Source organism: Pleurodeles waltl, chromosome 11, assembly GCF_031143425.1.
Source record: "Pleurodeles waltl isolate 20211129_DDA chromosome 11, aPleWal1.hap1.20221129, whole genome shotgun sequence".
Classification (NCBI taxonomy): domain Eukaryota; kingdom Metazoa; phylum Chordata; class Amphibia; order Caudata; family Salamandridae; genus Pleurodeles; species Pleurodeles waltl.
In genome coordinates, this window is record NC_090450.1 from 999,345,558 (window position 1) to 999,370,111 (window position 24,554).

Below are 24,554 nucleotides of genomic sequence, written 5' to 3' on the forward strand. Positions count from 1 at the left end.
CGTAGAGCTTGTAATATGGTATCTAGATGTGCCACGTGCTCCTCCCAGGTGTTACTATAGATAACAATGTCATTGTGATAGGCAGCAGCATACTGCTTAAATGGACGTAGGATTTCATCCATGAGTCTTTGGAATGTGGCGGGGGCCCCATGAAGCCCAAAAGGGAGGACAGTAAACTGATATAAGCCAGAAGGGGTGGCAAATGCGTTTTTTTCTTTGTCTTCCCTTCTTAAGGGAATTTGCCAATAACCCTTCGTGAGATCTAGGGTGGATAAGAATTTGGCTTGGCCTAGCCTCTCAATAAGCTCGTTTATTCTAGGCATGGGATATGCATCGAAATAGGTTAAGTTGTTGACACCCCTGTAATCTACACAAAACCAGGTGCTACCATCTGGCTTGGGTACCAACACGACTGGCGAGCACCATGGACTGGCTGATGGTTCTATGATACCGGCTGCCAACATGGCTTGGACTTCATCTTCAATAATCTTTTGTTTTGCTTCAGGAATGCGGTATGGTCGCTGTCGTGAGACATTATTCATTTTCAGACGAATGGGATGTTGGACTAGGGTGGTTCTGCCCGGATATTTAGAGAAGACATCTTGATTGTGATGTACTAGGCAGGTTAGTTGGTTGTGATACAATCTTTTAAGACTGGGATTGATCCATGGCTGTACCTGGTTAGACAGGTCCTGGTGATGTAACATGGGATACGGGATGTCTTCAGTAACATCCGAGTTAATAAAATGAATGGAAGAGCCTCCTGTGGGTTCTAGCCATTTTTTAAGAAAATTGATGTGATATATCTGTTCCCTTCCACTTCCTTGGGGAATGGCCAACTTATAGGTGTTGGGATTGATCTGTGCTATCACTTCAAACGGCCCTTGCCATTTGGCCAATAACTTATTCTCAGAGCTAGGGAGTAAGACTAGAGCTTTATCCCCTACTGTTAGGGTGCGAACTGCACTTCGGGTATCATATATTTGCTTCTGCTTATTCTGAGCTTCCTGTAAGGCAACATGGGCCTCCTCCCATACTGTATGAAGATTCTCTCTTAAATCCCGGGTATATGTCAAGAGGTCTTTTACTTCCTCCTCCGTGTCCTCCCACTGTTCGGCTAACATATCTAACAGTGTGAGTGGTTGTCGACCGAATAACATCTCAAAAGGGCTATGGCCTAAGGAGGCTTGTACATGGGTACGAATAGCATATAGAACCAATGGTGGTTTCTTTTCCCAATCCTTACCGGTCTCAGATATACTCTTTCTTAGTAAGGATTTAATGGTTTTGTTGTATCGTTCCACCAGCCCATCTGTTTGAGGATGATATACTGAGGTACGGATTTGTTTCACCCCTAGTAATCGACATACTTCAGCCATTAATCTAGAAATAAAAGGAGTCCGTTGGTCAGTCAATATTTCTTTTGGGAAACCCACCCGTGAAAAGAACTCTATCATTGCCTGGGAAATAGCTTTAGTGTGTATACTGGGAAGGGGAATGGCCTCGGGATAGTGTGTGGCATAGTCCACCAGGACTAAAACATATTGTCTACCCCGAGTGGAAGGGGTAAGGGGCCCGATAAGGTCCATTCCAACCCTGGTAAAGGGAATATCAATAATCGGAAGAAGTTGTAGGAGTACAGGTTTTTGTGGAGAGGGGTTATACAACTGGCATTTGGGACACTCTGAACAATGCTTCCTTATTTCCCCATAAACCCCTGGCCAATAAAATCGTCTAAGAACTGCTTCCTCAGTTTTCTCCCTCCCCAGATGCCCTTCCCGGTTATCCCCATGTGCTAATTGTAGCACTTGTTGGCAGTGGCTTTTGGGCACTACTAACTGCAAGTCGTTTCCTCTAGTGGGTGTGGGGTTTCTGTATAATAGGTTATTACGAATCAGGAACCTGGGACCTACCCCTTGTGCTGCCCCAGACTCGGCCTGCTGCCATGCGTGTTTTAAAGTTGGGTCCTCATTCTGATTCCACCGGAAATCCCCGGTGATTGTGCAAACCTTCCCACTAATAACAGGACCGCCTTGGGATGGGCATTGCTGTAGATAAGACCGTCGTTGCTCTCTTTTTTGTCTCCTGCTGAGGATAATTCGTTCCCGTTTGGGTTCTTCTGTAATGGTTCCACTAGGTGCCTCCGTCCACCAACCCCTCAGAAGGTGCTCTTGTCCGGCTTTCTCCAATAAGGAGGGAAAATCCTCGTAATCAGTCCCGAGGATTATGTCTTCATCCAGGGTGGAGAGTACCCCTACCCGGAGGTTCTCATTTTGTTCTCTCCATTTCAACCTTATAGTGGCAATGGGATAATACCGTTGATCCCCATGTACACAGGTGATGAGAACCTGGGTCTCGGGTTCTTCTTGCCCTGGCAACACTAAATCTTCCCGGATCTGGCTACATCCGGAGTCGATTAGGGCCATTCTTTCTACTTCATTGACAAAGATAGGGAAGGTATATTTAGGTTTCTCCCCTCCAGTCCAGAATACTCTCCCCTTGGTTAGACCTATCTCCATGGGTTCCTCGGCATCTTTCTTATGCGGGCAATATCGGGCAATATGGCCCCACTCTGAACAGTTGTAGCATTGAGGACCAAGGCCTGGGTATCCAGAGGGTGCCGGGCCCCCTGGTTGAGTTTGTTCCGGCCCGGGGGCTCCGACTGGCCGTGGTAGTTGTAGTCTAGGAATGGCTGGTCGGACCGTAGGAGGGGGAGCCTAACTAACGGTAGCCTGGAAGTCAGAGCCTCTATGATAAGCACAGGTAAGATCTACGGCTGTTTCATTTGTGAGTCCTGGATGCTGTCGTACCCAGTTCCGAGTGGTAGGTGGTAAAGCATCCAAGTACTGTTCTAAGACTATGTTAAACATATCTTCTCTTGTCTTCTCTGTAGGATGTAACCACCTCCCGGCTGCATGTTGGACTCTATAATACAAGGTACGGGGATTCTCCTGATGCTGCCATTTCATTTGCCGAAACTTAGTGCGATAACTCTCACTGTCCAAACCCACTCTTTCTAAAATAGTTTTCTTAATGTCTTTGTATGGTAGGTTCCCACTCGTATTGATAGCTTGGTATGTTGTTTGCAAGTGGCCGGTGAGTAGGTGGGTGATATACTGACCCCATTTGTCCTCAGGCCAATTAGCAGTACTGGCCACTCTACTACTTGGTACCGTGGGGTGTACTTTTGTATGAGCGATGGTGTCGGTAAGCTTCCCCAATGCTGTTTCATGTACCAGTTGGTTATTAGCCATAGTCGTCGCCTGGCTCTTGAGCGCTGTTTGCAATGCCTCCTGTTCCTCTTTGGCTTCTTTCAATTGTTGTTCCCATATCAACTGGAGATGCCATTGCCCTTCTGCCAACTGGGCTATGACATCTGCCATTGTTGCCTTCTCTTCCATGGTTGTGGATTCTTTTTGGGTAAATCCCACTTCTGACACCACTTGTAAGCGTGAGGGCGTTGATAAAGCACTCTAGACCGCGGTAGTCTGGAAAAATTTCTTTTATTGAGGATAGAAGATGTAGTAGGAAACAGGTGAGTATCTTTCAATCTTTGGTTGTGGGACTTTAGGGTGGTGGGATGTTCTTGAGGTTTGGTCTTCACTCTTCTTTTCTGTCTCCCTGGTTCACAGGTCGTCCCCCGGGAAGTGCATGTGGAGAGAAGAGAATATAGCGGTAAGTGTACTTGCTACTTATATCTATTTAGTCTCCGTATTCTCTCTCTATTTTCCCTGACTCACTGGTCTTCTTAAGGTTATTGTATTCAAACCGATTCAGATTAGTATGTGTTTTATTCCTTCTGTCTCTCAGTGCTTCAAATCCTGTCCTGTCTGTCTTGTAAATTCCTTCAGTGCTCAACCGGACCTGTGCGTGGCTTGGCTGGTCTACTATTGGTGACAGTGCTTCTACGGTGACTGGTGGTACGTATTTTATCCCCCCCCTCCTTTCAGATTCTCCTCTTGTACTTGTCCGTTTCTCCTTTCCAACCCCCTCCCCTCCCCAGTGCCCGTGCTTGTTATGTTTCCTTGTTTTGTCCTTCCCCCTCCCGTCTTTCCGTGATTTCCGACCCCCACCCTCCCCCGCTTTCCCTCCGCTCTCTGCCTCTCACTCTCACTCTTGGTCAGGGACGTAGTCCCACGCACCTGAATGGCCACGCTTCTCCTGAAGCATGGCGGGATGCTGCCACTCGTCCTCCCGGTTGCCTGGAACAGGGTCTCCTGACGCTCTTCTTCCGTCTTCAGCTCCGGTGCTCGGATGGGCCCGTTGTCTCTGACTCTCTGACGGGTTCCGCTCCTGGGCTTCCGCGTTCAGCTCGCTGTTGCTGGGCTTCTCCTCCTCCACGAAAGGGTTCACAGCTATTCCCTTGCCTCCTGTTTGCTCCTTTCAAGCTCTGAACGCCGTAGGAGTATGCCGCGGCAATTTTGAACACCAAGCGCCCGCCACTGCCGGTCCTTCCACCAATCACGGGCAGGGAGCCTCAGAGCACCAGGGGCAGCGTCAGCACAAGGGGGAGCTGAGTGTGGACGAACAGGTTCCAGCCCATCACAATGTTTTATTACATTAAAAAAAAAAAACAATACATACTTTGAAGTACATTATTTAATTTAACATTATATCCTATGGGGTGTTAGTTTGATACTCTGCCTCAATTGATTTTTATGGGAGTATATTGCATATACTAGCGGTTGACCATGTGTGGTGCTAGAGTTATTCCAATAAGTGCATTTACAACACTTTTGACATCTATAAGGCTGTAGTGATTTAACAAGTGTATTTTGTTAAATCCAATTATCTTACTCTTATGCAGGTGTGTATTTTGAATTAGCCTGTCTCTCCCAAAGCCAATCTTAAATTTCCCCTACCAGCACCCGTATTTGAGTAATTATTCCCTATTTTTCCACTGCTTTTTTTGGTCACAACTACATTTAGCAATGTACTTATTTACTTATGTGTGCAGGGAGCTCCGCCACTGTGGTAGAGATTTCAGCACAGGAAAGATGGGAGAGGCGGGGTCACAGGTCATTGGTTTGTGAATTGCATTTTGTAGTATGTGAATAGTGCTGCTTTAAGTTTGGGGAACTCAGAGCAGATCCCTTGTCTGACCTGAACATAACAGTCAATGGCTATGCCACAATGCACCTCATGAGTAGTTCTATGTCGGCTGATACCACAAGGAGGAAGAGGCTGTTTACATTTGTGATATAAAGTTCCTACTAGGAAGAGCGGTCTCTGGAATTAATGCACCAAAAGAACATCGTGCAGAGAAACCCATCGATCCCTGGCCTCATTGCTCAAGTGTCTAATAATGGTTCTTCTTGGACAGCCTGAACATGTGATTTAAAGCCTCTGATGTGGATCTGTGCTTAAAAGTCATCCTTTAGGAGAACATTGTCAGCCAATCAGATGGTGGTACCCTTGTGTATCCTTGTCGTAGGTGAACAGAGGCCTGGCAGCAGAACTGAAACATTCTCAGTGAATCAGTGTCACAATGTACCAGCTAATATTTTTTATGTTGCTTGAAGAAAGTGAGGCCCATATGATTTTCTAGCCCATGCCCACAGCCAATTCTAAATCCCCATATAGACTTTAAGACACACTCTCCTGAGATAATGTCCCGGTCTTCAGGTCAAGAAACATAGAGTCAATATCCATCGAAGAGCCTTTGACGTTGAACATTTCAGGATCCGACTACACAAACATTGTCCACGCCCCTACATAAACTCCAGGGACGTGTGCAATAAGAAACTATGGATAACATTCCAAGCTGTGCGGGTTGTCTAAGCATGGCCTCTCTGTTCTGAATTCATCTATGTGGTGTTGAACCTGCTTGTCCAAGTAAATTCAACAGAGGTGGAGAATAAATCCCCAAAATACTGTTTTCAGCTCTGATCAGCCTCTGCAAACTAGAACTAGTGACTTAGAAGAGCAATGCACAGGTTGCGTTACACTCCAGTAATCTCTATGAATCCTTGACTTACACTTCACAGTTCTAGCACTTATGGATGAGGTTGAACACACCTGTAAATCAAGAGGTGTTGGTGAAAACATGCTAGAATTCCTAGTCCCGACCATGCAGAACAGGAACTACCAACAGAGGCAGCAGTAATGTAAGTGTGGATCAATCGAATCCGGGAGAACCAGACATGTTCTCAACCAGCCAAATCCAAATGTACAGAAAGGCTATCAGACTTCCACAAGTCTTGTCGTCTGTCCATGTAAGTTAGAAATACTGATTTGACTTCCTAAAGGTACCTGATTTTTTTCACCTCTGGGTTTGGAGCAGGAAAAGAAACTGGAAGGATGACCTGATAGCTTCAACGGCTTGCTGCACTGATTTTGGGGTTTACAAATGGGTGTAGTAGAAAGTCAATGCTTCCAGTCTAGACAGAGGACTAAAAAGGATTCCTGGAAAGAAGAGTACCTAGCTTTCAACAGAAGTGATGGCATCTTTCAGTTCTTCTCTCAGTTTCATGATTTTCAAATGTTCAATCTTCATAAAGCTTGCAAGGATGGAATGATCATACAACTAAAGGCAAGTCCCAAGGAGGGGAGATGGTTGCTTTGGAATGATTGGAAAAAATATGAAATACCCCACCACCCCCCTTTTCCAATACAACCCTCTAAAGACAAAACACTTTGATAGCTGACCCTGGCAAAAAAAGAAAAAACTGTCTTGGAGCAGCTGAAATCCGAGAGAGAACAGAAAAATCTAATTGTATATGCAAATTTGTTGCACAGCTTACCAATCCCTTTCTCACAATTTTACCACATTTTCTAATGCACTGTAACTTCCAAGACATCCTTTCTTTGCAGTCTTATTAACGTTGAAAGGCTGAGAAGAGGAGGGGGTGAGACATTGATACCTCAACTGCCTTAGACATTGTGAGGATGCAGTTTGAGATAACTTTCAAATTGTTACTAGAGCCAATCAATCGAAAAGGGGGGTGTTAGCTACTATAGGAATGAAAGAAGAAATTCAATGACCTGTACCTTCTTCCCCCTTCCTAAACAAGGGTCTGGATGAGTGAGAAAGGAGGGAGGTATGTAGAAGGACTCTGACCAGGGCATCATCAAGCCATTCATCACACAAGCATTCAGGTCAGGAAAAAGGGAGGTGAACTTCGGTTCATGTGCACTAAAGAACAAGGCTCATGGGACCAACCAAAGAGTTCTGAACCTCCGCTATAGGAAGTTCTTTCTGCATAAGTCAGTCTCATCGCATGACAGAAACAATGAGCTTCACCTGCATACTTGTGAGACATTTGTCCCAAGATGAAGAGCTACCAAAAGGGATGTGTCTCTGCCTAGGTTCTCAGTTAGAAAACTGTTCAGCCCAGGAAGTCTAACTTGGGGCTTCTTTGAGAACTGATTGAAAGAAATATCAATGTATGCACTCTGTTTAAATAAACAAATATATATTTGTTTATTTTGAAATTGTTATAATTGTGTCTCAGGTAAATCAACTGTCTGGGCCCCTGCAATGTTGTAACCAGAGCAGATACAGGGTGCAGGAGAGAACACGTTTTCTTCATCTTCATCTAAAACACAACAACTAATTTTAAATCCTTTGATTTTCTGATTGATGAGAAAGTACTGTCAACCAAATGTGCAGTGTGTAGGTAGTGTGGGTTGAAAGTACTAGTATTGAAGACCTTACTACTTATAAACATTGTACCAATGTAAGATATATTCTGCTTGAGGTCTGATGAGTAGCTACACATACTTGTCTTAACAAATATTTCACATCTACTGAGTAGCTCTGCCTGTATTCTCTGTACATCAGCCCACCAAGGTGAAGACTTGAAAGTCCTTGCACAGGAAGAAGATGCTACATGCAGCGAAGGAGTAAGTTCTTGTCAGAACTACTCTGCTTCAGGATGAGATCCAAAAGACACAGATGCAGCGAGAACAGATTGTGGATTTTGTTGATTCTAGTGCCATGCTGGGTGCACAAACAAGCATTTCCCACACTTTGACAAATGTTTGACAGGATGCGGTGCAAATTGACTCCAATACATGGATTGCGTGAGGCTTGGGCGTTTCACTGGTGGCACTGGCTCTCTACTTGTCTTATTCTGGCTCCCATCACCTCAGAAATCAGCTGCTACGGCATCTCTTCTGAAATAATGACTGTATTCACTTTTGTCTGCTCTTTTTGGTGTGAGGGGAGGGGCATGGGATTGGGGTGTTCCATTTGAATGTACCATATTTCTCCTCAACCTTTCTCCATGGACTAGTCTCGATGAAGGAACATCGCGCCCACAGGAGAAAAGTGAACCCAAGAGTGCAAAGAACACTTACATCAGCAGCGGCTTGCATTGATTTTCGTGGTTAGGAGCCAAAATCTATAGTGCATTGTCTGCACATATGTTAGATCTGTCCCTAGAAGCTAGCCCCGCCATATTCTGTACTCAGCCTGGTCCATCCAACCCCCCAGGTTGAGTCGTAAGTCAGGTACTGAGAACAATTCAGTCAGTCAGTCAACTTTATTTCGGCAATAGGCCATAAAAAGCAAGGTGGTATAATGCACAAACACAAAAAAAGATAAAAGATCATATATATAACACCAGAGGGCAATAAAACATATAAAATCACTATCAATAACATTACAAAAGATCAGGAGGAAATTACATCTTTTTCAATTAAAATCTCGATTTAAATTTACAAGCTCATACCGGTCCCTAATTCGAATTGCACTCTTAATAAAATGTAACACAGCATGGTAAAAATGAATCGTAGTTAATGTCTGTAAAAATTCCATTGCGGGACGGTGTTATCTTTACTCGCCTTGACGCAACAATGGAGTGAGAAAGGACCTTCTTGGATCCGCAGAGAGTAGACAGAACAAAATAAAGTGACAAGTGCTTTGTTTGGTGACCTGATCACAATAACAAGAGGGTAAGTCCCGCAGCCAAAAACATTGTGATCAGAAAGCTACTTTAAAATGGATCAGATCGAGTCTAAAATATGTTAAAAGAAGCTGATGATTTGGATTCTCTATCCATCTCAATTATGGTTCCAGGGCTTTAACCGTAACAATCTGCGAATAAAGGTCCACCGATTTCATATCCAGAACACTTCTTAGCCTCTCCTCCCCACAGCAGGTTGCATACCAGTCTTTCACAATCAACTTGGCATTCCTTGGATGACATGTGGGGGAGTTAAACCAATCAATTCAATCAATCAATCAATCAATTAATTTGTAAAGCACGCTACATACCGGTGAGGGTTTCAAGGCACTGGGGGTGGGGGAGGGGTGCTGCTACTGCTCGATGAGCCAAGTCTTGAGTAGTTTTCTGAAGGAAAGAAGGTCCTGGGTCTGTCGTAGATCCGGCAGGAGGGTGTTCCAGGTCTTGGCGGCGAGGTAAGAGAATGATCTGCCGCCAGAAGATTTGCGTCGGATGCGGGGGACGGAGGCAAGGGCGCCTATAACAGGCTGCGCACCATTTATATCCCTTTTTAAAAATGGGGTCACGGATGTCCGTTTTCCATGACTCAGGAATATCCCCCACCACAGCACTTCTTAAAACATTTGTCACAACTGGAGCCGTTAAATCTATGTTTGATTTAAAAATATCAACAGGGACCCCATCCTGACCTGGTGCTTTAAGAGAAATAGATTTTCCAGGTGCAAAGAGAACCCCACTAATTTCTATGGGGAAATTCAGGGGTACTGGGGATGCAGGGGACGGAGGCAAGGGCGAGGTTAGCGGAGCGGAGATGCCGGGTGGGGGTGTAGAAGCTGAGTCTGTTGTTCAGGTATGATGGTCCAGTGTTGTGGAGTGCCTTGTGTGCGTGGGTGAGGAGCTTGAAGGTGATCCTCTTGTTGACGGGGAGCCAGTGAAGGTCTCTTAGGTGGGGGGTGATGTGGCAGTGGCGAGGGATGTTGAGGATCAGTCGGGCGGAGGCGTTTTGGATGCGTTGGAGGCGTTAGAGGAGTTTGGATGAGACACCAGTGTAGATAGAGGGTGTTGCCGTAGTCGAGTCTGTTGCTGACGAGGGCCTGGGTTACTGTTTTTCTTGTTTCTGTTGGGATCCATTTGTAAATTCTGCGAAGCATGCAGAGGGTGTTGTAGCAAGAGGAGGAGATGGCGCTGACCTGCTTTGACATGGAGAGTGAGGAGTCGAGGGTGAAGCCGAGGTTTCGAGCGCTGTCGGTGGGCGTTGGTGGGGGACCCAGCGTGGACGGCCACCATGAGTTGTCCCAGGCGGAGGGGGTGAGCCCAAGGATGAGGACCTCTGTTTTGTCTGAGTTCAGTTTTAGCCGGCTGTCTCTCATCCAGTTGGCGATGGCTTTTAGTCCCTCGTGGAGGTTAGTTTTGGCGGTGTGTGGGTCCTTGGTGAGGGAGAGGATGAGTTGGGTGTCGTTGGCGTAGGAGATGATGTTGAGGTTGTGTTGACGGGCCACTTGTGCGAGGGGGGCCATGTAGATGTTGAACAGCATCAGGCTGACGGATGAGCCCTGGGGTCCGCCGCAGATGACTTCGAAGACTTTGGATTGGTAGGGGGGGAGGCGGACTCTTTGGGTTCTGCTGGCAAGGAAGGATGCGGTCCATTCGAGGGCCTGGTCCTGGATTCCTGCTGCGTGGAGGCGGGATTTTAGGGTGTGGTGACATACGGTGTCAAAGGCAGCTGATAGGTCTAGGAGGATGAGGGCTGATGTTTCTCCATTGTCGAGGTGGCTTCTGATGTCGTCTGTGGCGGCAAAGAAGGCGGTTTTGGTGTTGTGGTTGCGTCTGAAGCCGGACTGGGAGGGGTCGAGGATGTTGTTGTCTTCGAGGTACCGAGTGAGCTGAGTGTTGACGATTTTCTCTATGACCTTCGCCGGGAACGGGAGCAGAGAGATGGGCCGGAAGTTTTTCAGGTCCTTGGGGTCCGCCTTTGGTTTTTTGAGAAGGGCGTTGATTTCGGCGTGTTTCCAGCTTTCCGGGAATCTTGCAGTTTCGACGGAGATGTTGATGGCTTTCCGTAGGTGTGGTGCGATGGCCGTGTCTGCTTTGTTGAAGATGTGGTGTGGGCAGGGGTCTGATGGTGATCCGGAGTGGATGGAGTTCATGATCTTGCGGGTTTCGTCATCGCTGATGTTGGTCCACGAGGTCAGTCGGCTGGAGCGGGTGGAATTCGTGGTGGGTGGGGTCGGAGCGTCTGGAGTGTGAGGGGAGTTGAAGCTGTTGTGGATGTCCATGATTTTTCGGTGGAAGGCGGTTGCTAGGGCGTCGCAAAGTTCTTGGGAGGGGGTGATGTCGTTGACGGTGGCATTAGGGTTGGAGAGTTCTTTTACGATGCTGAAAAGTTCTTTGCAGTCGTGGGCGTTGTTTTCTAGGCCTTGAAGGGCCGATTTTACAGACATCAACCACAGTATGTTGTTCACATTATCTAGAGCTAGACAATCTAGCATACAGGCTCTGACTAATTCTGCTTCTGGGTATTGCCAACACTTAATTCACAATAAGAGTCACAAGACTTTTATTTGATTGGTTATGTAAGAGAGGCCCACTTCCTCATGGCATATAAAGTTTGTTGTATTTTTTGGGACTATAAGCAACCTACGGGTAAAGGCATTCTCAATATAGTGGAGATTATCTGATTCATGGTAACCCCAGACCTATGCCCCATAAATAGCTGCATCAATGCATTTGGCTTTATACAGGGCGATCATCTCTGCCAGAGGTTTATGGCCTAATAGCCTTAGCAAATCGAAAAATGCCCTCAACGTTTCTTTCCAATTGTTGTACTTTCGCAAAGCTGTGTTATTTCCACTCTAGGTAAGAGCTAAAAATGATACCTAAGTAACTAAAATCCTTTGGTAGTCTCCATTCTAAAGTGCATCATTTTCGTGCGTAATGGTCAGTATGTCATGGTATATAATTTTGAGTGGTTTACTTTTAAGTCCAGGCCTTCCATATATTTAGTGAAGAGATCTAATGACTTCTGCAGTGCAATAGGTTTGTGAGCAATCAGAACCGCATCATCTGTATACAAAAGTATTGGCATGGAATGATCCCCCACCTTTGGGACATCCACAACTACCCGGGATAAATGATCTGTAATACCAGTGATATAATTGAAGAACAGGAAAGGTGCTAAAATACAATACCGTCTGACACCTCTCATGGACTTTATTGGAGACAATAGTTCCCCTTGTGGGCTATATCTGACCGATACTTTAGGATCATAATGCAAGCGTCTCAGTAAAATAAGCAAGTCTGAATCCACCCTCATTGTCTGCATGATCTTCCATAATTTATCCCTATTGATCAGGTCGAAGGCACTTGACAAATCAATAATTGCCATTTGGAAGGCACCATCCTTAGCATTTCCATATTTACTAGTAATCAAACCTAGATTTAGTATTTTCTCCACAGTTCCTATACACAGCCTGAAGCCAAACTGGATGGGAGTTAAAATCTTGTTCACTTCGGCCCATGTCTCAAGTCGGGCAAGGATGACCCTTCCCAGGATCTTTGATGTGGAGTTATTAGAAATATTGGCCTATAACAGGCTGTGCACCATTTATCTCCCTTTTTAAAAATGGGGTCACGGATGGCCGTTTTCCATGACTCAGGAATATCCCCCACCACAGCACTTCTTAAAACATTTGTCACAACTGGAGCCGTTAAATCTATGTTTGATTTAAAAATATCAACAGGGACCCCATCCTGACCTGGTGCTTTATGAGAAATAGATTTTCCAGGTGCAAAGAGAACCCCACTAATTTCTATGGGGAAATTCAGGGGTACTGGGGCTGGCTCTGATTGAGAAAAACAAACTGTGGCCCCTTGAAGCGGCAAGCCACTTTCAGTTGGTTGAAAAATACCCTTGAAATGTGTCACCCGCTCGTCCTCTGGAATTATAGCTTCCAATTTGGGCGTGTCGTCCTTACAAAAATAAGGCTTATTTATAATGGCCCAAAACCTCACATTATCCTTAAGTAATGAGGCCAGGGCTAGCTCTTCCCAGGCCTTATCTCTTATAGACATCTTCCTTTCTTTAACAACAGACTGATAGTCACACCTAGGCGGTCATTCCAACCCTGGCGGTCTGAGACCGCCAGGGTTGGGGACCGCGGGAGCACCGCCAACAGGCTGGCGGTGCTCCCATGGGCATTCTGACCGCGGCGGTACAGCAGCGGTCAGAAACGGAAAACCGGCAGTGTACCGCCAGTTTTCCGCTGCCCTGGGGAATCCTCCATGGCGGCGCAGCTTGCTGCGCCGCCATGGGGATTCCGACCCCCATACCGCCATCCTGTTCCTGGCGGTTTCGGCCGCCAGGAACAGGATGGCGGTATGGGGTGTCGTGGGGCCCCTGGGGGCCCCTGCAGTGCCATGGCATGGGCACTGCAGGGGCCCCCTAACAGGGCCCCACAAAGATTTTCAGTGTCTGCCATGCAGACACTGAAAATCGCGACGGGTGCAACTGCACCCGTTGCACCCCTTCCACTCCGCCGGCTCCATTCGGAGCCGGCATCCTCATGGAAGGGTGTTTCCCGCTGGGCTGGCGGGCGGCCTTCTGGCGGTCGCCCGCCAGCCCAGCGGGAAACCCAGAATAACCGCGGCGGTCTTCTGACCGCGCAGAGGTATTCTGGCGGCTCCCGCCGGCCCTGCGGTTACCGCGGCCGGCGGGAGTCAGAATGACCCCCCTAGTCTTTTTAACATCCACAGGGTTGCGCTGTGTATTTTTACCTACCGCCTTTAGGGCCAAATGTATGAAAAAGGCCTTTTGCGAATCGGAAATAGCGATTTTTAAGAAATCGCTATTTCTGATTCGCAAAATGCAATGTATCACATTCGCGATTCGGTAATAGCGATTTCTTTAAAATTGCAAATGCTATTACCGAATCGCAAATTGCGATACCGGCCCCCATTCGCACCTATGGGCCTGTAGGCCCATATTTGCGAATTTTTTGCATTTCCAAAATTGCGAATTCCTAACTGGAATTGGCAATTTTTGGAAATGCAAAGCTCAGGGTGCTGGGGGCCTTAGGCCCCCTCTGCTGCACCCCCAAATATTTTTTTACAACATGTAAGGTGCACACATGCCAAAAGGGCATGTGTGCTTTACATGTGAATTTTAAAAATACATTTTAAATGCATTTTTAAAATCTGCACATGGTTACCACCAAGTTCAACTTGGTGGTAAATAGCGATTCCTTAATGCCCAATTCGCATTAAGGAATTGGTTGTTACATGTGCTTTAGAAATCACAAATAAGGAATCCTTATTTGCGATTTCTTATTTAGAGAGTCACAGTTTGCGACTCTCTAAACAGGGTCTCAATTTTAAGGAATCACTTTTTTAGCGATTCCTTAAAATTGCATTCAGAATGCCTTTGATACATTCTGAAATGACTTTTTGCATTCGCAAACGGTTTTTGCATCCGCAAACGGCATTCGCACCGTTTGCAAATGCAAAAAGCTTTGATACATCTGGCCCTTAGATTCTTGTGCGCCACAGAACAGGCAGCGTTGAACCAGCGTTGAAAACAAATCCTAGGACAGGGATTATGAATGACCAAACATTTAGCAATCGCCCTGCATAAGATTTTCAATAATGTAAGGACTGAGCTGTTGATACAATCCTCATCCAGACATGCAAAAATTGACTCTATGTTATCCTGGACGACTTTCTGGTTAAAACTAATGTGGTTGACATTTTCCCAGTTGAGCCGCACGCCTTTATCCTTAAAGAGGCCCGTATTGCATTCTGCCACTGCTGGATTTTTTAGCATTTTTGACTCCAAGGTGAAGCATACAGGATTATGATCACTAAGACAATTTACCATTATATTAAAATTAGAAGCTAGAGGTACAGCAGCTGCACAAATTAATATAAAATCAATAGTACTCCCTGTAGCCCCCCCCATGAGTGTTGTGATCTGATCAGAGTTATTTGACCGAGCCTCACCAAGAATTATAAGGTCATATTTCAACATTAGCGTGTTCAAAGCAACCCCCAGCTGGGTATGTTTAAAATGAGCCCTATCCTCGCGTTCACCCGGTAAAAAACTACAAGCAAGATTATTACCAACCGAGCACAAAGTTATCTTAAAATCCCCTACCCATATTAGGATTATATTTTTGCCATGATGAGCGAGGAAAGTATTTATTAAATCATCAAAGTCACTCAGCCCTTTGTTTACTTCATGATGGGCAAAGTTGTTAAAAATGTTTATCAACAAAATGTCACATTCACCTGGCCATGAAATTAATGATACCAAAAACTGCGGGGAGTACCATTTATGAGCAACATATACGTTTGAAATTTTAAGAGCAACAAAAGTAGAAAGACCACGACGTGCCCTTCCTGACAAGGAAGCAAGAGCAGGTTGAAACAAGGATGTATAACCATCTATACAGAAAGGATTTAACATTGTGTTTCTTGAACACAGAAAATGTAAAAAGACGCAACCAGCTTGTACCAGTCTGTTTTCTTTTTACTTATTGCTAGCGCCAGCAATGTTCCAAGTTGCTAATGTCACCCCCTTTAGCTGGGATGTATAATCTCTAATTACCTCCACCTGCAGGTCCACACTTCTACTCCATGAGGGGATAGAGCTGCACCCCACTTGCCATGGTGGCCCGATTCTTGTGAAAGGTCACACTGGTCTTGGAAAGAGGCGGGGGAACTTTTGCCAGGGAGAACACTTCAATCCCAGCATGAGGCATATGACTTATCCCTCTTTGGGCCCCATTGTCAATGTCCAACTGAACCATTCCATGCTTGGCCACAAGCCATGGTCACATTTTTACATGTAACTGTGGGATACAAGGGGTCAAGTGATCACTTACACCCCACCCTCATGCAACATCCAAGGAAGACAATCTTTGGATGCGTCATTGGGTTAACCTCACAAGCTCAGCAAGGATGGACATCAAGGGGATACCTTCAAGATGAGATCCTAGCAGTGATCATGCGCCACATTTTCTGGTGTCCAACTGGAGTTAGGGACCATGGATGCTGGGATTTCCATCCTCTTTTGGAAGCATCAATTCTACACAGACTGGGCCAGTATCAGTATTTACAGCTTGTTTCACCATCGTGCTTTCTGTGTTGGAGGTGGGATCCACTTCTTGATTATAGACTGGGCGAGAACTGCCCCGCCTCACATTCATCGGTACAATCCTGCACACAGCAGCTGATGTCATTTAGCAGCGGAGAAGGACTCAACGGAGGCAACAGAGAGGAGATCAGTGTAATCTAATTTATAACTATAATTTCTCATTACACCCGTGATTTAATAAAGGTCCCCCTTTCATGTTGGGAGCGCCCTATGAGATTATTAAAGATATAAACTCTCTGAAATTGCACACTGCTCTTGTAATCGAATGATTGTTTACAATCTGAGAAAGAGAGCGGACGATTGACCGTGTAATCACATTAAAAACAAAGACCATTTTATTATCCTGCAGCTATGAGCTGAGGCAATCTCCTCCTCTGCTCCAGCACAGCCAGCAGTGTTAATGGGCCAGCAGTGGGGTGTGAAAGTGTCTATGACGTTATTTACTCGTGAACATCTGCAATGATGTACTAAGGATTCTGTGGCTGAAAGAGGAATCTCAGTTCATCTGAGGTGAGACAATATGAGGGCAGGGCAAATGGGTCCTGTATAGAGGGAAGGGGATTTTGGGGGTGTTTAGACAGAAAATCGGAAAAAGAACTATCATGGGACAAAATATTGTGTCAAGAATATCCAGAACACAAATATTGTGAAGGTAAGTTTCTATGGGTACGAAAAGTTTTACTATATTCAACTCTACATATATGTACCTTGATGATATACATATCTTCAAGGTACATAGATGTGGGATTAAGAATAATACATCTATACTTACCTATTTGCACTTACCTTCTAAATATTTAGGTCCTCCATATTTTGGTCACATTAATCTGTCCACACAATATTTTTGTTCCCTATAGTCTATCAGTAATCCAATTTTGGGGGACAGGTGTCAGAGAACAAGGAAGCTGTAGGTACTGTGGAGCATGTGGTCCTGTTTCTGAAGCCAGAGGAAAAGGCATTTCCCCAAGCATGACATCTATTCACCAAAATGCCAGGGGTAGCACGAGTCACACCACATGTCATTTGAACTCAATTAAATCATGGAAAGTGATGTCATATGACCGTGGACCCATTGTCTGTTTTTCAGCTGTCTTTTTCATTCCATCTCACTCATCTGTCTTTCTTACCTGTAACTGTTTCTTTCTCACCGCACTTGTCTCCTCCTCAGTCTTCCTCAGCAATCTCCTTACAGGAGTTCATGTTTCTCCCTCTCACACCTGATGTTTTCGTCTGTTCTGTCTCCTTTTTATCTTTCTTTCACCTGCCTTTCACCTTTTTGTCTCCATTCTCTTTTTCTCACCTGTCTCTGTCTCATTATCACCATCATATCTATAACTCTCACCTTTCCTCCTGTCCAACTGTCCTACAGCTGTTTTTCCAACCTGCCTCTGTGTCTGTCTCTAACTGTATAACAACTCTGTCTCCCATTCAGCTCTGTCACTTTGTCAACACTCTTTCAAATGGCTCCCTTTTTTCGGCCATCAATTTCTCACCAATCCAGCTCCCCACTTCTGCTATCTTTCTAACCAGTCTCTTTATCACTCCTCTATCTCACACATATCTTCTCTTCCCTCTAAGCAGTCTCTCTCATCATTTTCTTTATTACCTCTTTCAACTGTCTTCCCCACCCTCTGTCTCTCCTTCTCAGTCAAACTACTACTGGAATAACATAGGACATCATTTCCCAGGTTTCCCGTACAAAAAATAACAAGGTGATGGATGGAATGTTTGAATGAATCTATTCCACTGGCAATCACGCTGGCCACATCCCAATCCATCATCTTTTGCCCACCATGCCATCTGAGTTTGGACCCAGCCATGTGCAAATCAATCTTGATGCTGTCCCTCATGAGAACAGTCCAGCCCAAACTAGGATGGCATGGTGGGTGTAAAACAATGGATTGGGATGCGCCCGAGTGATTGGCAGTGGCAGAGATTAATTCAAAGATTTCAACCATCACTTTGTTTTTTGATGTTCTGAGAGATTATGGCGGTCATTACAACATTGGCGGTAAAAGGTTCTTACCGCCGTGCAGCAGACCGCCAACACACCGCCGCGGCTGCGGAAATCCGCCACTGATATTATGACCCACAGTTCGGAATCCGCCAAAATTCAGACACCCACACAAGTCTGCCACACCAAAGGTCAGTAATAAACTGGCGAAAACAAAACCAACACCGTCACGCCAACAGAAATACGGCCACACTATCACGACACACGAATCCACGCGGCGGTCTTTCAACCGCGGTATTCCATTGGCGGTACACACCGCCGTGCTCAAAATACACACACTCTTACAAAACACAGCCACATTGGACAATTCAAAATACACACACCTGATACACATACACACACCACTCCCACACACCCAATACAATATAAAACACACACCCACATCACCCACAAACCCCTACCACAATAATTGAGAACGAAGCACAGAGAGAGACACCACCAGCAAGTACAACAGCATCCACAGGCACATAACACCATCACCCACACAACTTCCTCGCACCTCACACAACACACCACTACATATCACCACACTTATCACAAATGTACCAATATCACAAACCACACATCCCAACACCAAGCCCTGCATGCAACAAAAAAACATGGACACCCATCACTAAAACATGCCCACTGCACATACCCTTACACCCCCCTAAACCATCATCACACAAGCCCCCACACAGGAATGCCAGCAATGGGGTACACGGTCAACCACCCATTGCACACCATGACACACACAGATGCAATAATCATGCCTTTCCACCCCTGCAGGACCCCTACCCAACGTCACCAGACAGGAGGGTCCAGACATGTCCACTCCACCAGGAGAAGAGGCCCACAGTGATGACAGCACCTCTGTCCAACTGGATCTAGATGACCAGCCCGGCCCATCGGGGACCTCGGGACAGTCGGTTCCCATCACCCAGTCACAGGCCACCACTGACCTTCCCCCCTCTGGAAACACCAGCACAGCACCCACCCAGCGGGCCCATACCTCCGTCCCCAGGACACGTCAATCAGCTGTGTGTCCACCACTACAGGGAACCCAGGATAACCCACCACCCCAACAACAACAGGGACCTGGGAGTCAGTGGCAGTGGGAACACGGTCCAGGGGACGGAGGCCCAGGAACACAGGGGAACTGGGAGGGCTGCTGTGCGACAGGGGGAGGACAGGCCAAGGGAACCCACTCTCCACGAGGCCCTCTCCTCCATCATGGGAGCATACCACCACTCCCAGGAGACGATGGCAATGGTACTGGCCAAGTTTCAGGAGACCCAGCGCATGCAGGAGGAACAATATATGGGCTTCAGGGAGGAACTCAGAACCATCAGCTCCATCGTAGGGGTGCTGAAGGAACTACTTAACACCAGGAGGGACACTGTGGCACTCCAAGGGGCCCCTGACACTAGCATGGATGATGAACTGCCCACCACCTCCGCCGGTGCTAGTGGACAGGACGCCCCGCCACAGGACCACCACACCAGCACCCCACCCCCTGCAGACGGAAAACCACCCCGCAAACGGTCCCTGAGATCCAGGAACAAGACAGAGCACAATGCCAAGACCCCCGCCAAGAAATGAGACCACCCTGATTGTCATCCCACTGTCCCACTTTGTCACCCTGTCCATCATTAAACTGCGCCAGCTCCACTTCCTATGCCCATATAGGCAATGCACCTGTGAGACTAATATACTGGACTCTGCCATGGACACTCCACCGCCATCACACCTCACCATTTAACTACCCCCACCAATATTTTGCATTTAAATAAACACACCTAAAGCACAAAACGATCTGGAGTCTGTCTGTGATTTCGAAATAGTGTATTTGCAATTACAGTGACAAAATGTTCTTGAAATAGTAATGTCAACATACCTATGTCACACAGCTCTAGTCCATGAGGAATCTAAGCAGATGACACACGTTGGGACCCACATCTGTGAAACCGTAAGGGAAAGTGACAACTCAGTGACCATACACTGGGTAAAAACGACAGACAGTAGAGAGGCAGTTGTGTAAAAGTACATGTAGTAGGCAGGAATGTATTCTCACCTGTGTTTCACTGGAAATATTGCTGGATCACTGAGTCCCTGTTCTGCATGTCTTCTTCCTCTGCTTCATCCTCATCACTGTCCACAGGCTCCACAGCTGCCACAACACCGCCATCTGGACCATCCTCCTGCAGAGAAGGCACCTGTCGTCGCAAAGCCAAGTTGTGAAGCATACAGCAGGCCACAATGATCTGGCACACCTTCTTTGGTGAGTAGAATAGGGATCCACCTGTCATGTGGAGGCACCTGAACCTGGCCTTCAGGAGGCCGAAGGTCCGCTCGATCACCCTCCTAGTTCGCCCATGGGCCTCATTGTAGCGTTCCTCTGCCCTGGTCCTGGGATTCCTCACTGGGGTCAGTAGCCATGACACGTTGGGGTAACCAGAGTCATCTGCAAATGGCGAGGGACAACTGTTAGACACACACTAACCTGTAGGGATAACCCCAGACAACCATTCCCACTGTCTTGCTTCCAGGGGCTCACCTAATAGCCACACACAGTGCCTCTGGAGTTCACCCATCACATAAGGGATGCTGCTATTCCGCAGGATGTAGGCGTCATACACTGAGCCAGGGAATATGGCATTCACATGGGAGATGTACTGGCCTGCCAAACATACCATCTGTACATTCATCGAATGATAACTCTTCCAGTTTCTGTACACCTGTTCACTCCTGTGGGGGGGGACCAAAGCCACATGGGTCCCATCAATGGCACCTATGATGTTGGGGATATGTCCAAGGGCATAGAAGTCACCTTTCACTGTAGGCAAATCCTCCACCTGAGGGAAAACGATGTAGCTCTGCATGTGTTTCAGCAGGGCAGACAACATTCTGGACAATACGTTGGAAAACATAGGCTGGGACATCCCTGATGCCATGGCCACAGTTGTTTGAAAAGACCCACTTGCAAGGAAATGGAGCACTGATAGCACCTGCACTTGAGGGGGGATTCCTGTGGGATGGCGAATTGCTGACATCAGGTCTGGCTCCAACTGGGTACACAGTTCCTGGATTGTGGCACGGTCAAACCTGTAGGTGATTATCAAATGTCTTTCCTCCATTGTCGACAGGGCCACCAACGGTCGGTACACCGGAGGATGCCGCCATCTCCTCACAAGTCCCAGCGGACGGTGCCTATGAAGGACAACAGCGACCACAGAGTCACACAACTCAGAGGTACGTACCCACAGTTTACCCAGAACACCAATCATACACAAAAGGTGGCCTGTATGTGTGTTGAGACTAGGCCTAGGTATGTGTGACGCAGTTGGAAATTAGGCCATGTGGGCCCCTGAAATGGCGGCTGCCTGACCTCTAAAGTGGGACAATGGGATGTGAGGTAACTGCGCTGGCGTTGTACGCCGTCGCGGTAGGCGGTCGGAGACCGCGGCGCAATGCTGCATTGGTTAACATTGGACCCTATGGGTCCCAGGAGCCAATGACGATGTACGCCGGCGGTGATGGTACGCACCGCCGCCGACGTGACCGCCGCCGACGTGACCGCCATTTTCTATCTGTTGAATCACTCGATACCTGATCTTCGACAGGAGAGGACCTACACTGCAAGTGCTGCTGTGACAATGGCTTGTGCGTCTGGGGAAAGGGCCCCTGCCTTCAGCACAGAGGAGTTGGGGAAGCTCGTTGATGGGGTCCTCCCCCAGTACACGCTACTCTACGGTCCTCCAGACAAACAGGTAAGTACACAGGAAGCATGTTGTATGTGCTATGCCTGTGTGGAGAGGGCTGGATGTGAGAAGGAAGGGGGCAGAGTTCTGCGTGCATGAAAGACGGTGGGTGCATGTGCCACATGGCAAGGGTAGGGATGGGGGCCACTCACTTTGACGGTGCAGTTGGTAATGACTTCTCTTCTTCCCCTGTACATTTCATGTAGGTCAGCGCCCACCAGAAGAAAGATATTTGGCGTGCCATCGCCAAGGACGTCCGGACCCTGGGGGTCTACCACAGACGGAGCACCCACTGCCGGAAAAGATGGGAGGACATTCGCCGCTGGAGCAAGAAGACGGCAGAGGCTCAGCTGGGGATGGCCTCCCAACGTGGGAGGGGTTCCCGTCGAACCATGACCCCCCTGATGTTCAGGATCCTGGCGGTGGCCTACCCGGAGTTGGATGGGCGCTTGAGGGCATCACAGCAGACACAAGGGGGTGAGTACACTCTCATTCAGCTGACTTTGCGCGCAGTGGAGTTGTCTGGGTGGGGGAGGAGGGCTGTGGGTTTCCTTAGGCCAGGGCGAGTTCCGTAGGCTAGGCCCCTCCGTAAGGCATGGCCCTGTGGCCCCCCGCCCCACCTCTGTACAGTGCCAAGTACAGCTATTCATGCCCCTGTGTCACCTATGTGTGCAGATGTCGTCCATAGCCTTGTAGGCCATTTCCCAGGAATTGCACTGTAGAGCCCAAGTGCGCGGCATAGTGCAGGTGGCTTCTGTGTCTGTCTTGTCCGCCAACAGTTGCGGTAATCCATGCACTCAACATGTCTTTATTCTGTTCCACCCCCCTTTTTGTGGTTTCCCTGTTCTTGTGTGCATTAGCATCATCAGGCGGAGGAGCAGTGGCACCGGAGCACGAGGGAGCTGCATCCCACATGGCCATGGAGGGCCACACTACGGACTCTGCATTCACCAGTGGGACGGAGGGCGAAGGGAGCTCCACGGCGGGGACAGGAGCCGAGACCAGAGACACGGACTCGTCCTCTGATGGGAGCTCCCTTGTGGTGGCGGCAACATCTGTGCCCCCCGCATCTACAGGTACAGCCGCCACCCCCCTACCAGCACCGCCCTCCCAGCAGCCCCTCAGCCTTCGCCCCGTGCCCGCTCACCCAGGAGGGTGGGCATCATCTTCGCCCCAGGCACCTCAGGCCCTGCCCCAGTCACCCCTGCTGCCCTCAGTGAGGAGGCTATTGACCTCCTCAGGTCACTCACTGTTGGGCAGTCTACCATTTTGAATGCCACCCAGGGTGTAGAAAGGCAGTTGCAACAAACTAATGTATTCCTGGAGGGCATTCATTCTGGTCAGACGGCCCTTCACCGAGCCTTTCAAACTCTGGCCTCACCACTGATGGCAGCCATTGTCCCTGTGTCTAGCCTCCCCCCTCCAACTTCCTCCACCCAGACCCAATCCCCTGTACCTCTGCCTATCCCAAGCACACCATCAGACCAGCCTGCACACACCTCACCACACAAGGGAAGCTCAGGCAAACATAAGCACCACACATCCCACAGGCACTCACGCAAGCATCACACACATGCAGACACACCAACATCCACTGTCTCTACTGTGTCCCCCTCCTCCTCGTCTCCCTCCTCCCTCCCAGTCTCCTCTACACACACACCTGCATGCACTACCTCTTCAGCCACTACGTCCCTCACCAGCACACCCACCAGCACACCCCGCTCACGTGCAGTCACCACCCCACTACCATTCACACGTCCCCTGTGTCCTCTCCCAGTGTGTCTGTGACGCCCCCTCCCAAGATACACAAATGCAGGCACACACCCACCCAACAGCCATCCACCTCACGACAGCCTCCAGCGCATGCACCTGCACCCAAAGTCACCAAACGTACACCTCCTACTACCACCACCTCTTCCTCCACTCCCAAACCCCCTCCAGCGCATGCACCTGCACCCAAAGTCACCAAACGTACACCTCCTACTACCACCACCTCTTCCTCCACTCCCAAACCCCCTCCAGCTACCCGTCCCAGTGTATCCCAAAAACTTTTCCTGTCCAGCACACCTCCCCCACCCCGTCCATCTCATAGGTCCCGAACTAGCACCTCAGCCACAACATCTCCTGGACCAGTGGTGTCTGTAGTCACAGGTAAGTGGAGTGCACCGGCCACCAGGACAGCCAGTGTGGCACGGAGCCACAGCACAGCCAGTTCCCCCCCTGTGAAGCATCAGAAGTTGGCCAGTGCCCGGCGGGAGAGGGGGAAGGCTCCAGCTACCAAAGCCGCTCCCAGGGGTCCCAGTGGGAGTGTGGACTCAGCTGTGACACCACCCAAGGTGGGGAAGGGCCACAAGAAACCTGGCAAGTCTGGGAAGAGCAGCACGGCGTAGAAAACCGCCATCATCCCCGCTGCCCAGGAGGGCCCCGTCCCGCCCCATCCCAGCTGCCCAGGAGGCCACCGCCAGCCCCATTCCAGCTGCCCAGGAGGGTCCGCCAGCCCCAGCCCAGCTGTCCAGGAGGCCACCGCCAGCCCTAGCCCAGCTGCCCAGGAGGGCCCCGCCAGCCCCATCCCAGCTGCCCAGGAGGACACCGCCAGCCCCAGCCCAGCTGCCCAGGAGGCCACCGCCAGCCCCATCCCAGCTGCCCAGGAGGCCACCACCAGCCCCATCCCAGCTGCCCAGGAGGGCCCCGCCAGCCACAGCCCAGCTGCCCAGGAGGGCCCCGCCAGCCCCAGCCCAGTT